Raw genomic sequence first — 16628 nt, forward strand, 5'->3', positions numbered from 1 at the left:
TGTGCCTGACTCACAGTGTCCAGAACCATGGCTGACTCACAGTGTTGGATCACTATTCATCTGAATGAACGTGGAATTCCTTGGCTCTTCCCAATCTTTATTCACATGTTATCTTTGCAGTGAGAACTGGCCTGGACATGACGTTTAAAACCATAGCTTTCCTGCACTCATGTCCCTTTCTGCACTGTATTTCTCTCTATGACATACACACTCTGTATTTCAGTTACTTATTATGTTAATTGCCTCTTTCCCTAGAAGGCAAACTCCACAGAAGCAGGAATCTTTACTGTTTTGTATACTCCTGTATGTACCAGCCACTGTTTCAGTGCCCGACATAAAACAGGTTCTCAATTTGATTGAGTGAATAAATGAATGGTGTCCAGAGAGAGCGCTGACATCTCCTGTTGTGTAGATTCAGGTCTCTCTTGGATCTGCTCTTTCCTTCATAGAATCTCATCACTGACAGATGTCTCAAAGATCAAGTCCCTGTCTCTGATGTTTGAATTCCCTTTTAGATTGGTCACAACTTGGTAGTACAACTGTGTTTGGCTGTAGAGCCACAATTTTGATAATAAAAAAAAGGAAAGGATTGAAGATGTCAAATGATATACAAAATAATATGGAGTGTGTGTGTGTGTGTGTGTTGTGTGTGTGGAGGACAGAGAGAAGGGAGGCTGCCACAGATTAGTTCAAGCAGTAGGCTCAGAGAAGGGCAAACAGACTTGGGAGTGCGACTGAGGCAGAATGACACCTTATTTACTGTCAATGCAGAGTAGAAGGACCAGGAGATCATAAAGCAAACCAATGACAGTGCACAGCACGGTGGTTTAAGGCAATGTTTCTCAAACTTCATGCATACACTAACCACCTGGAGATATTGTTACGCTGAAAATTCTCATTCCAGGTGGGGTCTGAAAGTCTGCATTCCTAACAAGTTCTCAGGGGATTCTGCAAGGATGCTTCCTGGGTTCAAATTACACAGTTACCATTAATTAACTGTGTGATCTTCAGTAAATTATGCTACTCTCTGCTCCTCTGCTTTCTTATCCATTAAATGGAGATCTAAGTGTCACTGATTGTTAGTGTTACTGCACTTGGGGATGGGAGAAAGTACTAGGGGTTGGCATGAGGTGCAGATCAAATAAGTCTTGGCTGTATTTTTTAAAATAATTTTTAAAGCCGAAAATATTCAGGTATTGACATCTGTGCGGATTTTCCTCCTTTTCCATGCAAGCATATTACATAAGAAGCCAAACTAGTCATGCCTGTGCTACGCTCTGAGCGGCTAAGGGAGCCTGTTTGCAAATTGCTTTGGGTCCTCTGATGGAGACACGATGCATGGGGATCGCTTTCCATTGCGAGTCGAAGCCTAAATTCCTCTCCCTTATACCGGTCTCAGAGCGGCTTGCAGGCGTTCGGAAAGAATACGTTTTCCCAGCACCTGCGGAGTGGTGGCCACAGAGCGGCGCTCGGGAGAGTCGCGGGGAACCGAGCGGTGGGAGCCGGGCAATTGAGCAGGGGCGCGGGGCCTGGAGAGCCGGGCCACAGGCACCATCCCGCCAGGCAGGGGCAGGGCAGAGGGCCGCCTGGCCAATCAGCGCAGCCCGCGGCGGCCCAGCCCCTCCGGCCCGCGCCGCACCCAGACCAGGCTCAGGCTGCGGGCTGCGCGCCGCCCTGGACTGAGGCTCCGACCCCGCGCGCGGTTACCTGCGGTCCCTTGTGTGGAGTCGCGGCGGCCGCTTCTCCCGCAGCAGTTTCGGACTTGTCTTTGGAGAGACATGGGAAGTTTCTGTACCACGAACCTGCGGCGGTGATGGGCCATTCCCGGGGTTCCCGCTGGGAGGCGGCACCGTGAGCGTCCTCGGGCTCGGGTAAGGAGATCGGTGCCTCGCCCTGGATGCGCAGATTGGCTGCCAACTCCAGTCAAGTAAGAAGGCTTGGAAGTTGAAAGGAGAGGTAAGAGGATGGGTTTTGGGTAGCTTTGGACCCGATGCTCAATTTCTGTCTCTTAGGTAGCAGCTGCCTCTAGGACCGATACCGACTGGACTAGGCTCAGTGCAGACCCCTCATCCCGTGCTCTGTGCGGCAGCTGGCCTCACCTGATGTTGGAGGCAGCGCTCTGGAGTGAGGGTGTGTGGATGGGGAGGGGCAGCGGTGCTTCCAACGTAGGGGTTCCTGCCTGCCATTCAGAGACACCTGAGGTGCCCCATGGGTGCAGGAGGCCACCTGATGTATTGGTACGAGGAGAGGGAGGGCGAACGCGCAGTGAGCTCCTGCTTTCGAAAAGTCGGCCTTGGGGCTTGATCCCTCTGGGCCTCACCCTTGAGTCCTTGTAGGAGATAGCGGGAGTTAGCGGGTCAGCCGCCACCCCTGGTTGCAGGGCTCTTGCTGGAAGGGGCCGCGTGCGCCCTGGACGCCTCTTTGGCTGGGAGCGCAAAGCTTCCCGTGCAAGTGGAGAACTAGAGCGGGTCTGGAAGTTGTCTCTTTCCGGATTTACTCACCAAACCAGCGTGTATATTTCTTACCCTCTTTTTCAGACCTATTCTTGCCTTATTTGCCCTGTCAATCTGCTATTGGAATGGAGGGCATCTTTAACCCTAAGCCATGAGCTCATCCTTGGAGAGGATTGTAAGTGAAAAGCCTCATACTCCGCCGTAAGAAAGCAGCCCAAGCTGGACGCAGTGCCACTGGGGGAGGGGGATCTCTTGAATAAGTATCTTTTAATGTTTGGGGGCACCACAGCCCCCTCTGAGAATCTTAGACAAGCTATGAATCAACTTCCCAGCAAGATGTATAAACACGGATTCATTGACTTGCTGAGACCTACTTATGTGCTTGCTCATCCTCTATCAGGATTTAGGGACCCCCCCCACACCAGTAAAGTATCTGTATCCCTGAACTGTTTTCCCCTTTAACTTTTCAATGGCTTTTCCTCCAAGACTTGCAAGGTTGATGTGATGTGATGAGATCCGGGTGTGTGGGGATGGGCATGTTCAAAGTGTTGGTCTGGTTCTTTCTCGAATATTCTAGGTATAGGGATTGTCCACAATGGGGAGACCACATCTGCAGACCCCACACCCAAACTTGCGTACATTGCTGCCTTAGCTGTCTGATCACACTGGCGTGGGGGCAGTTTGTCTATGTGTCTGAGCCCTGATGGGGCAGGGATTGGATTAGAAAAAAAATCGCTAAAATAATATAGGAACACCCATTTCACAATACAATCAGTATTTCCGCTAAGTCAATTGAGAACAGATGTATGTATGACTAGAAGACTTCTTAACTACTCGCTGTGTGCTTTGTGGTGAGAAACATTTCTGCTAAATTTGTAGTCATAAATCAATGTACAAGCCAAACTCTTTAGATTAGAAATACCCATCTTAATAAGGCAGCATGAGAGCAGTGTTGAGAGTCATCATGACTAAGGATGACTGTGTGCTCCCAAAGTGGCCCTGTGAGTTGGCATCATTAATTTGTACAAAAAGTTTTCTTCATTTGTGTGGATGTCTCATCTTCAGCGTTTTCATAGTTGAAAGCCGAATTTTGTTTCCTTTCTCTGATCTTCTGTCTCATTGTTCTGCATTGTGTGATTTCACTGTCTTCCTTCTTAGACCATCTTCACTACCCTTTGACACTTTAAAATGTACTGAGGTTTTAAGTGATGGTGTGGATTGGCCAGTTTTACCGGTTTAAGATAAGAAAGTTACCCTCTCCAGAAAAGCAGTGGCACCAATTCACTTTTTAAAAAAATGATATTTATTTATTTACTTACTTATTTATTTTACTTCTCCCTCAACATCAACAGAGAAAAATCTACAATTGTTTCTACTTGATTATTGATTTTTTTTTCCATTGGAAGTAATCTTTTCATATTTATAGCACTAGACTGTTTTAGGTCACTTGAATTTCAGTATTCATTTTTTGCTCTTTTTAGAGATGTGTATCATTTGATGACCTAGTTATGTTTAGTCACACACACACACACACACACACACACGCGCGCGCGCGCGCGCGCGCGCAGCGCGTGCCCATCCTATCTTTTCAATGGCACATAGCTTTTCTCTAATGTCTGCTTTTATCAGTGCAGCTCATTCATTGTCACACTTAATATAATACTTTGTTATGTAAATGATGTGTTGATGCATAGGATATTAAAACTATATTCACTGGGGATTTTCCCAGGGGTATGACATCATCCCTAGCCAATCCCCTATCGGCTTAGAAGTGCATTGACAAAAGTAACATAATCATGTTGAGCAGGCAAGGGTTTCTGTATCGCCTGTGATGAGTGACAAGAGGGAAAAGTCTTTTGGATTCTTCCTAACTCTCAATTAGCTGCCCAGCTGGAGAGTTCTGGGGATATCTATACTAAGAAGTTTAGCTTAATAATAAAATTCTCAGTTGCACTTTTATAGATCTTTTTTAGAACTTACATAGGTATGTTTTCCCTCTCATGCCTTCTTCTTTGGGAGTTTTTCACCCTCCATTCTGGTTTTATTTCTTTACATATATGCCATCATCATACATAGACTAGACATTTGATATTTTTTTCCTCGATAGATGGAACATTGAGGTGATAGACTAATTTATTTGTGTGCATGTGTGGGTTTTATCAGCAAATTGACTTCAACTCCTGAAGCCAATCATAAAATGATTAAGTGATCTCACAGTGCACTTTATTCTAATTTGTTGAGAAGATTTCAGGACTGAGAGTGGAGGATGGGCAATAGAAAAAAGTGTCTACAAAGGGATTGGTGAAGTGAGCTTGGACATATTAATCATTTCATAATTATTTGTTTTGAAATGTTATTACAAAACTCAAGTCTGTCCTAGGCAGTCTGTAGGCATGGCTGTCCTAATGATAACCCACTCAATTGGGGACATCAGCAACCCCCCTCTCACAGGATACAATGAACTTTGCCTTCCCAGCTATTTGATATTTGTGGGGGGAAAAATAAATGTATCTCTTTCTGATTTACAGTTGCCATGTAGGTTATATCCATTTTCCTCCATAAAGTCAGTTAAAAGGCTCTTTTTTAATATTTTTTAAACATGAATTTAATTGAAGAATTTGGTTTAAAAAAAGACCCAAAGGCTTACAGTATTTTAAATCTGGAAAGTACCTCAAAATTCACTTTTCTAGCAGATCCAGGGTAGGAGATGTTGTGATTTGAATCCCTGGTTATAAAATAACTGGGATTAGAGCCCTGGGGTCCTGCGTCCTAGCCCAGGGCCCTTTCCCATGGAGGTCTGTGGAGAGAATCTTGTGATGGGCAGGGCCCTGTTTTAGCTGGCTCTGCGTGGACAGCACACCAGCTTCTTTCACTCTCCTGGCTCAGCTGAACCCAGCTCAAGGATTTGACACTTGTATGTACCAGCTAGCTTGAGACACTTCGTAGTAGCTGTCTCCTTTGCAAAGGAGACATTTAAAGGGGAGGTGGTGCCTGACCATAGTGGATAGAGCATTGGACTGGGATGCAGAGAACCCAGGTTCGAAACCCTGAGGTCGTCGGCTTTAGCACGGGCTCATCCAGCTTGAGCGTGGGATTGCTGGCTTGAGCATGGGATCATAGACATGACCCCATGGTTGCTGGCTTGAGCCCAAAGGTCGCTGGCTTGAAGCCCAAGGTCACTGGTTTGAAGCCCAGGACTCTGGCTTGAAGCCCAAGGTCGCTGGCTTGAGCAAGGGGTCACTCACTCTGCTGTATCTCCCCAGTCAAGGCACATATGAGAAAGCAAGCAATGAACAACTAAGGTGCTGCAATGAAGAACTGAGGCTTCTCATCTCTCTCCCTTCCTGTCTGTCTGTTCCTATCTGTCTTGCTCTCTGTCTCTGTCACAAAAAGAAAGGTGAAAAAATAAAGGGGAGGTGTCTTTGGAGGAGGATTGGGTGGAGTGACTAAATGTGGACCTTTTGAATACATGAAAAGACACATATATTAAAATATTAATGAGGCAGTTTTAGGTAATGATTTGTTTTACTTGTGAAACAGAACTCAGATTATTAATTTATTGTGTTATAGTCTCCTTTTATACTTTGTGCTTTTTTTGTTGATGTTAAACCAAACTAGTAATTTGTACTAAAACTTTATTCACTGGCATGGTTATGCATAACAGTAACAGTACCCTCCATCTGTTTAACACTTAGTATGTGCCAGGTGTAGGGTGTCGATGTTAATGAAACAACCTGGTTACTGGATGGCTCTCTTTCCATGGATGAGATCCTGATTTTCAAAGTCATGAATCTAAAACCACACTGAATCTTTTAAAATTACTCTTTTTAATTAAAAAAATGTCAGGATATTACAGTAACAAGTCATTAGCATAAGCATAAATAATTTCAATTATTCAGAAGTATCGTAGTGTCAGATACTAGGGCTTCTTGTTAATAAAATGGTAAATTAAAAGATGCTGTTTAGAAAGATAGTAAAGATGTGGATAATTTGTCTCCTTTTATGAGATTGTTCGTAACATTGTTAGTGCAGAAGAATTAAGTATCACATTTAGAACATATGGAGATACCATTGTGTTTCTTATAAAGAGAAAACACTAGCTTTTAATTTCAATAAAAATATAGCATTACATACAAAACAATCTGTGTTGGTTCTGTTAATGCTGTAGGTTCATTCCAGGTTAACAAGCAGTTGAGCCTGACCTGTGGTGGCGCAGTGGATTAAGTGTCGACCTGGAAATGCTGAGGTCACCGGTTCGAAACCCTGGGCTTGCCTGGTCAAGGCACATATGGGAGTTGATGCTTCCTGCTCCTCCTCCCTTCTCTCTCTCTCTTCTCTCTCTCCTTTCTGAAATGAATAAATAAAAATTAAAAACAAACAAACAAACAAAAAAACCAGTTGAAAATTTCTGCAGCATTTGAATTGTCTTAACTAAAAGTGAAACTATCCAAAGCTAGAGTTATTATTACTAGTTTTTTGAATGACCATTGTGACTGCTTAAGTTCTTTTAATTTCATATTGATGTCATATGTCCTAAAGCTTTCTCTGAAAACTCATGGTTAATTTATTTACTTTTTTCATTTTCATACCATCCTTTGCTTAATGCATCAGCAAAATATTGACGAGTACTTGGTAGACCATAGGTACCTGTGGGTCTAAAGCCTCAGCATTAGATACAGCTTCTAAAATAGACAAAGAGGGTGTCCATCAAGGAAGAAACGGAAAGACCATCTGGAGTCTAGATCCTCACCTGCAGCTTTGCTTCCCAGAGGCTGTTTGGTGGTGTTGAGAGACAATGGGTGCGTCTCCAGTGGGTAGAGGGCAGGGATGCTAGACATCCTATAATGCACAGCAGAGCCCTGCAGCAAAGAATTACCTGACCCTCAATGTCAAGAGCGCTGTGGCTGAGAAACTGCTCTAGTGCACCTTGGAAGGCCTAGAGTGGAATGATTTCTCCAGTGTTCCTGTTCCTCATTTCTGTCAGGAAGCCCAGCCTCTGCAGGCACAAGCCAAGATTCTTTAATCACTCTAGGCTTTTGTTTCGAAGATACCTTTCTTTCTTTTTAATTTATACTGCTCACAAAAATTAGGGGATATTTTATTGCTTCATTTTGAAAATATCCCCTACTTTTTATGAGCAGTATATAAAGATAATATATGTTTGGGGTAAAAAAAATTCAAAGACGGTAGAATATTATATAAAGGGAAGTAAAAAATGAACCCAATTCTATCACTGGGACAATTTCTTTTCATATTTTAGTAAATATATATCCAGTCTCCTCCTGCTCTTATCCACATATAGATATTTAGACCTAGCCATTTTTGATAAATGGGTTATATGCCAATCAATCTGTGTCATGTTTGTTTACTTGTAAACAAATTCCCATTACAAGGCCAATGGGAGGGAATGTGGTGAACCCACAGCTGAGGAAGAAGGCTAACTCTCCATGCTGTCAGGACAAAGTCCCTTGATTATGGAGGCATCCGGTGCTGTGGGGACCACATTATATGTATTTATGTAAGACTCAGAGCTGCTCTGGAGCCATTCTGGGCAGGATGATGGATTAGTAAATAGGGCTTTATGCCATTATTTTCCATGTCTCTATGTTATTCTACTTAAAAATTCATCTTAATATTAGTCACAAAACACCCAAAAGTTAAAAGGGATTTTGAGTTCCTTTAATGCATTCCACTTTACCAAACACAGCAAGTTCCACATCAGTATTCGAGTAAGTCCCTCAGTTCTACCTTTTTCATTGGTGTGTGGTTTCAAATAAGTAGCTTGGAAGCCATAGATATTTTGTACAGTGGGGTGTTCAATTAGAGCCATCCAAAGAAAATGTTATTGGGGTGCATCCTCTGCATGTATTAGAGGAGACAGCAAATCCCTGCAGTCTTCCTGAGGATTTGGCCGCCCTTCCAGAAGCAGCTGGATTGTAATGTAAACTAAACATCTGTTACCTTTTCTCTGCTTTCAGAACTGATTATGCAACCCAGCTTCACATAGGAGACACACAGCTTTCTTCATCTATATTTTTGGATTAATTCCTTCTCAGAACACTGACATAGACACACAGAGACACACAAATAAAAAAAATCCATAAAATTGGTTACCAGGGCCCAGCCCTCCCTATATCAACCATGATTTCTCTTTGCACTCTGTCCTGCTTCTTGTGCCCATCAGGTCTGCTAGGAGCATGGCTCTCCAGTAACAAGCTGGGCATGGCTGTGAGTCTGTCCCTCTGTACCAACGTCATTCTCCTTGTGTGCTAGATTTTCACCTACGTCAGAGCCCAGGGCTAACATGCAGCCAAGGCTTGGGGAGCGAGCTGGTTAACATACCCAGTGAGGCCATATGGTACCCACAGGGCCAGGGGAGGGGAGGGCATGGGTGGGCATGGAGACATTGAAATGGAATGGGACCTTCATAGCAAATGTCAATTTACTAGCGTTTTCTGTGGCCATTTGCTGTTTTTGTTGCAGGAGAGTGAAACCTCGGAGGAATGACACTCAGACAACTTATAAGAGGAAAAAGAATTTGTTAAGCCAGTGGAGCACATGGAGCCATAGCTCCAAAGGCATGTGCTCCCTGAAATTAGATTTCTTACATCTTATATACCCTTTACAGAACATAAGTTCACATTCATGGGTCACATGATTCCTTTGTCATTAATTACATGATTTCAGGATGGGAGGGGGCTTACAGGATGCCGAGGACAATCATTTGTAAATCACCCATTAAGGAGAAGAAAGGGGAGAGGAAAGGGCTACTCAAGGCTCCCTTCCCCCTCCTACATTCCTGGCTGTTTACCTTCTTTCACCCAGGTGTAGAGAAGGGAGGGGATCCAAGCCTCCTTCCTCCTTCTATTCACAACCTTCTAAGTATGAAAACCTCCTCATTTACAGTATAACAGCCCTTCCTAAACAGGAATATTATCAGCCATCTTGAGATTTTGTAAATTACACAAAAAATTATATCTAAAACTCTCTCTGAACGCTTGGATTAAATTATAAAATTTCCTTGAAGCCTCTTATTTTAAGGGGGAGTCTCCTTTCTCATTTTAATACTAAGGAATGTTTGTCAAATATTTGCTTTGTTGACCTGGCAAAAAAAAAATTATAGTAGCACTGATAGCTATCATCTGTTGAATAAGCATATTTTTGGGTACTTGTTGGGCAGATAAAATATATTATGCTCACTTTGTTAAAGATGGCGCTGCCCACATGGGAGCCTGTCACCCAGGTGATATTAATGTGTGTTGGGGGCGGGCTGTGGGCAGGCAGGATCCTTGTAGCCTGGGGGTTGGTTTTAGGACTAAGCCTTTCCCACCCTTTTTGGTGTGGGGTGGTACAATCCCATCATGCCCCAGATAAGTGACTTTGTATGATATTAGACACTTCCCTATTTTGTATATTAGATTAAAGGTTTGGATTTCTACACTATAAAATGGGGGCAGAACGGGAGCTTGCTCTCTTAGTTCCTGAAATTAGCATTAGAGAGCAGAGCAGATAAAGGCCACATGGAGGAGGCCAGGAGAAGCAGCCAAGATGGTGGAGTGCTGAGTGAGAAGCCAGTTTGTGCAGAGAGAAGAAAGGAGATGGGGAACAAAGGTGAATAAGTCTGGTGAGGTAGAAACCTTTGATTCTAGGAAACTCGGATAAGTCAGTAGCTTTGTGAGCACTGAATATGAGTGGGTTTTGGAGCCCAGTGTGTGTTTTTACTTGCCTGCTGGGTGCAAGCTAGAATTAAAGATGATGGCCCACCAGCTTTTGGCTCTGTTGTTTCTTTACCGACTGTTTGAATCCAATGCGAATCTGCATGGGCCAGGCTGCTGTGTTGGTGGCCCTGGCTACTGGCTTTACAGTACTGTACTAATAAATATTTTTAAAAAACTGTGGTGAGCCTTGACCAGGTATCTCTGTTGGTTACAGCATTGCCCCCATATGCCAAGGTTGTGGGTTCAATTCCCAGTCAGGGACATATAAGAACCAATCAATGAATGCATAAATAAGTGAAACAAAAAGTTGATGATTCTTCTCTTTCTCTCTTCCTTTCTCCTTAAAACCAATAAATAAAAATAAAAAAATAGTGGTAAAATACGAATAACCTAAAATTTACCTACTTAACCACTTTCAAGCGTACAACTCAGTGGCATTAAGAACATTCACATTGTTGTATAGCTGTCATCACCATCTATCACAGAACTCTTTTCATCTTGCAAAACCAAAATTCTGTTCCCATTAAACAACAATTCCCCACTCGTCTTTCCTCCAACCCCTGGCAACCACCATTCTACTTTCTGTCTCTACAAACTGAACTGCTCTAGGCACCTCGTACAAATGAAATCACACCATATTTGTCCTTTTACATCGGGCTTATTTCTCTGAGCACACTGTCTTCAGGACTCGTCCATATTGTAGTGTGCATCAGAGCTGCCTTCCTTTTTATGGCTGGATCAAATTCTAATGTGTGTATATATCACACTTTAATCTATTTACCCATTGTTGGACATACATGGGTTGCTTCTACTTTTTGGTGATTGTGAATAATGTGGCTATGCACATGGGTGTACAAAAACCTGTTTGCGTCTTGGCTTTCAATTCTTTTGGGTGTATGCTTGTAAAGCCAGTAGCCATGACCACCATCACAGCCGCCTGGCCCATGCAGGTTTGCATCAGATTCGAACAGTCGGTAAAGAAACAATGGAGCCAAGAACTGGTGGGCCATCATCTTTAATCCTAGCTTGCACCCGGCGGGCAAGTAACACACACTGGGCTTCAAACCCCACTCATTCAATGCTCACAAAGCTACTGACTTATTAGAGTTTCCTAGAATCAAAGGTTTCTACCTCACCAGCCTTGTTCACCTCTGTTTCCCATCTCCTTCTCTGCAAGAACTCTACACAAAATGGCTTCTCCCTCAGCACTCTGCCATCTTGACTACTTCTCCTGGCTTCCTCCACGTGGCCTTTCTCTGCTCTCCTACAGCATGGGCTTCTCCTAGAACGTAATCACTCTTCTCCTGGAACAACGTGATCTTTCTTCCTTTTAAAACCTTTTGGCATGAAAGCCCTCCCCCAACACATATTAACATAATCACGCCCATCCCAAGCAATCACCTGGGTGATGAGCTTCCATGAGGGCAGCACCATCTTTTTTTTTTTTTTTGTATTTTTCTGAAGTTGGAAACGGTGAGGCAGTCAGACAGACTCCAGCATGCGCCCGACCTGGATCCACCCGGCATGCCCACCAGGGGGCGATGCTCTGCCCATCTGGGGCATCACTCTGTTGCAACCAGGGTCATTCTAGCACCTGAGGCAGAGGCCATGGAGCCATCTCAGCGCCCATGCCAACTTTGCTCCAATGGAGCCTCGGCTGCGGGAGGGGAAGAGAGAGACAGAGAGGAAGGAGAGGGGGAGGGGTGGAGAAGCAGATGGGTGCTTCTCCTGTGTGCCCTGGGCGGGAATTGAACCCGGGACTCCTGCACGCCAGGCCGACGCTCTACCACTGAGCCAACTGGCCAGAGCCTTTGCAGCACCATCTTTAACAAAGTGAGCATAATTTATTTATCTGCGCAACAGTCCACCCCAATGCTCACTTTACTATCCACAATCTATACCACCGCCATCACTGTGCAAGGAAATTAGGCACATTACACAAATTACAACATGACAAATCATACAATTTGAACAATTACAAAGATACATTTCACCAGTCTCTGAGCACTTTTCCAAAAGTGTAAAATGTCCTCGGCCTTCTTTGTAGCCATGGGAAAAGCTTTCCGGGGCAGGGAAAGCTGTCCCCCATCCCATCAGGGTATTTCACATTGTCCAAAATCCGTAAGTCTATCCAACAAAGGAGCCAGTGCCCACTCCAGTCATAGTCCAGGAATCAATCCACACACATGGGGCGTCAGCCATCCCCCTCATCCCTGCCGTCCTGGCAGGTCTTACACTGTCTCAAGAGGAGCATGTGGCAATGGCAGTCAGCATTTCCATCTCTGCTCCGGAGAGCATGATGGCATTCACCCCTGTGTCCCCAAATCGCAGACGTACCAGGGGCGTACATAGCAGGTACTCCTTGCTGCTGGGCTCTCACCTTCTGGAGACTGCGGATCGCAACTCCAGACTGATTCTCCTCATTCTCCAAAGAGGAACTGAAAACATCAGCTTCCTGCTGCCAGCCTTGCAGCCCCAGGTCCAGCCTCAGACCCAGCCTCAGCCCCGGCCTCCTGCCACTGCTGGCTTTCCACAACGTCCATGGCAATCGGCAACTCATGAACCTGTGATTTCTTCTCCAGCGGCTGCTCCATTTCCAAGTGAATCTCATGAACCTGGTTGGCCTCCTCCGGTGCTTGCTCCAGCTCCAGGGTCGGCATCTCTTTCTCCCACGTTTGCTCCAGTTCCTTCCACTGCTCGGTTTGCAGGTCCCGGACAGCCTCTTCCACAGAGCTCTCAGTTTCCTCACACATGGCTGTAAAAGTCAGCCAGCCTACAGACCCCAAAAGGACAGCCATGGGGAACCGTAACAGCAGCCAGTCCTCTACTTTACCGCTCAGAGGTGGTGGCAGCTCCATACCGATCTCCGAATCCTGCCACAGGCTACACCAAGTGTAAAGCCAGTAGCCACAACCACCATCACAGCCGCCTGGCTCATGCAGGTTCGCACTGGATTCAGACAGTTGGTAAAGAAGCAACAGAGCCATTGTCTTTTTAAAAAATTTTTTTAATTTTTATTTATTTATTCATTTTAGAGGAGAGAGAGAGAGAGAGAGAGAGAGAGAGAGAAGGGGGGAGGAGCAGGAAGCTTCAACTCCCATATGTGCCTTGACCGGGCAAGCCCAGGGTTTTGAACTGGCAACCTCAGCATTCCAGGTTGACGCTTTATCCACTGCGCCACCACAGGTCAGGCTGGGCCATTGTCTTTAATCCTAGCTTGTACCCAGCGTGCAACTAAAAACACACACTGGGCTCCAAAACCCACTCATTCAGTGCTCACAAAGCTACAGACTTATTCGAGTTTCCTAGAATCAAAGGTTTCTATCTCACCAGCCTTATACACCTCTGTTCCCCATCTCCTTCTCTGCAAAAACTGCACAAAATGGCTTCTCCCTCAGCACTCCACCATCTTGGCTACTTCTCCTGGCCTCCTCCACGTGGCTTTTCTCTGCTCTCCTACAGCATGGGCTCTTCCTAGAATGTAATCACTCTTCTCCTGGAACAATGTGATCTCTCTTCCTTTTAAAACCTTTTGGCATGAAAGCCCTCCCCCAGCACATATTAACCTAATCATGCCCATCCCAAGCAATCACCTGGGTGATGAGCTTCCATGTGGGCAGCACCATCTTTAACAAAGTGAGCATGATATATTTTATCTGCCCAACAATGCTCACAAATGGAACTTCTGGATCACATGGTAATTCTATTTTTAATTTTTTAAGGAACCATCATACTGCTTTCTACAGTTGCTGTATCATTTTACTGGACTAAGTATTTTTATGTACTATCTAACCCTTCCCCCAGCTCTACAGGGTCAACACATCCTCCTCCTCCTCCTCTGCGTGAGGAAAGTTAGGCACACCAGGATGAAGGCACATGGATAGCTGTGTCAGAGCTATGATTTGAACTCTGACAGCACGGTCCAGAACCAAAGCTTGGACTAGATCATTGATTCTTTCAATTCAAGAAATACTGACTGAACTCCTCATTTATATGGCCCAGGTATAGTAGGGGATAAGAGATAAACAACAAACATGTTTAGTTCAGGGAGAAGCTCTAAAAGTCTTCATTTTGCCACACTGAGGGATTTGATTGAGACTTGGAGTTCCCATGAGTTAAACATTCATTGTGAAACTGGTATTTTATAAAAACAATAAAACACCAATAAATATACACTGGTTATTTTGGCTGCTGATAAAATTTTGTCTCAAATCTTCTGTAGTTCATAATCATGTCTCCCATGGTTTCTAAAATGCCATACCAATTTTTGCTTCTTGTTGGAGCTGGGGAGTTGAGACAATTCAAGGTAATAATTGAGATCAAGATCAGCCTTAGGTAGAATGTGAGCAATGATTACATTTTTACTTTACTGAGACATCTTTCATACCAAAAATGCAGGGCAATGGAGTTACTGCAGAGAATGACACATTTAGTCAGTTTGTAGAATTAACAATTTTTCAATTTTGTGGTGCCCGAGTAATCTATAAGCACCCTATGTTTATTCATTATTGTGATTGCTCAGTGGAAGAGACCCTGCTGGGTGTGATGAGCAAAAGCAAGATGTGAAGTGAAGACATTAAAATACACTTGAAATTAACATTCGTACAAATAGGTATCTGATAGGGCAGTCTAATTTGATTCTAAAAGCCTAGAAATAAGCCTGGAATCTTGCCTGTTGGGTGTGAGCAGTTCATTTGTAAAGTTTCTGTATTATTTAGAGGAAAATGGTCAATGTTTGGAACACATCAGCCTTATGTTCCTTATGGGTGAGTAGGGAAACAGAGAATACAGGTAAGCTCACGATTGATACTGGCCTCGTTAGTATATCAATAACTCCCCTATGCGCCTTCACCAGGCAAGCCTGGGGTTTTGAACCGGTGATCTCAGTGTTCCAGGTGAATGCTTTATCCACTGTACCACCACAGGTTAGGCGATGGTGTTCTTGATAATGGGGAAACATTGGCTCATTTTGATACACACACACACACACACACACACACAAAGTACACTAATCATCCTGCAAAAGTATTATTAGGACAGAAAAATATTCCTCAAGTCTGAAAGTTAAGGTCACCCTGAGAAAAAGAACTGGCAAAATTCCTAGAAAACTGCTTCTTCAAGACATTTGATTCTGAATTTATTTTTCACATTTACAAAGAACTCAAGCTCTCCAGTGCAAACTTCAGATTTTGGTTTGAAATGCAAATATTTCTGAACCACAGTGTAGTTAGACATGGACTTACAAGCAGTTGACTACATCCATGTATGAATGCTACAGTCCGCATTTACTTAGAAGAAACAGGGGAGATTGATACAGGGTTTATACTGATTGCAGAGTTTTGTCCTCTGAAAATTCTGGATCTTTAAAATGTACTTCATATTATCAATCTTATTTGGTATGCTTGTTTCCCAATTCCAGTATTACTGGAAATCACAATACTGTCATTAGACCAGTTCGTAAAAACCACCTGCAGGGCTTTGCTAAGAGTGTCCAGGACCTCCCTCCGGAGCTACCAGTTCTGGAAATCTGAGATGGAGCCCGAGAAGTTACATTTCTAACAAGTTCCCGCTGGGTGCTCCTGCTGCCAAGCCTTGAACCATACTTTGCATGACTGTAGATCATCATTCTGATTTAAAAGTTTTTAATATGGAGATGTTCGTAAAGCAACATTGTTTTTGAGTAGTTTGTGAGTTTCTCATTTTGTAATACATGAAAGTTTATCTGACTACTGTGATTCTGAAGGTTAATTTAAATTACTGAGCCAAAAATACAAATCAGGTGTTTTTTTCAGTGTTGTATATAAGAAAATGTTTGAGAATGTTCCTACCTTTCTCTTAGAGAGTAAGGTACGTTCTTTGTAGTTGAGGACATTGAAAGTAGGAGTCATAAAATGGACTAAATGGAGGTTGAGACAGTTTTGCTGCACACGGTACATCACCAGCATTGCCGGTTTCTCACATCTGCTAATATCTGTATTGAATAGGAAAAAATGTGGCTTCTATTTCCACATACTTTTCAGTCTGATGTAAGTTTTAATCCTGTTGGCAGGGGACATACAGGAATTTTGTTTTTGCTTTTGTATAGTTAAGATTCAGCAGATGTTAAAAACTGATGTGGATTTAAGATTTCATCCATTCTGGGAATAACTGACGATTTGGTCAGGACCAGAGATCAAGTTCTAAATGGAATTATAGGACTTGAGGGGTTTCGTAAGTTTCTGCACAGACGCCTGGTTTGTTGCATTCTTCTGCCAGTTGGAGGAATAAATTATCCTCTGTGTTTACGTAAATGGAATGCTTTTCTTTCAGTGGATATTAGTTTGTCTTGCACCATTAAAAAATGTGAAGTTTGTAAACCGAAGTCTCTTCTGAATAGAAACAAATGTAAAGTGTTTGACTTAAAAAAAGAAAGAAAGAAAATACACATTTTTAAAAACTGGGATTTGCAAGATTTTTT

General features: G+C 43.5%; 1 protein-coding gene across 1 annotated transcript in view; it reads left to right on the forward strand.

Annotated features, from left to right (window-relative positions):
- The first annotated feature begins 1780 nt into the window (after positions 1 to 1780).
- The window catches only part of TAFA4 (TAFA chemokine like family member 4), a 304694-nt gene continuing 289846 nt past the window's right edge, over positions 1781 to 16628 (forward strand). The window contains exon 1 of the mRNA XM_066244832.1: positions 1781 to 1956. The gene's annotated coding sequence lies outside the window, so the exon portion shown is untranslated. The remainder of the gene's footprint in view (positions 1957 to 16628) is intronic.

The sequence above is a fragment of the Saccopteryx bilineata genome, chromosome 10 (genome assembly GCF_036850765.1).
Source record: "Saccopteryx bilineata isolate mSacBil1 chromosome 10, mSacBil1_pri_phased_curated, whole genome shotgun sequence".
Classification (NCBI taxonomy): Eukaryota; Metazoa; Chordata; class Mammalia; order Chiroptera; family Emballonuridae; genus Saccopteryx; species Saccopteryx bilineata.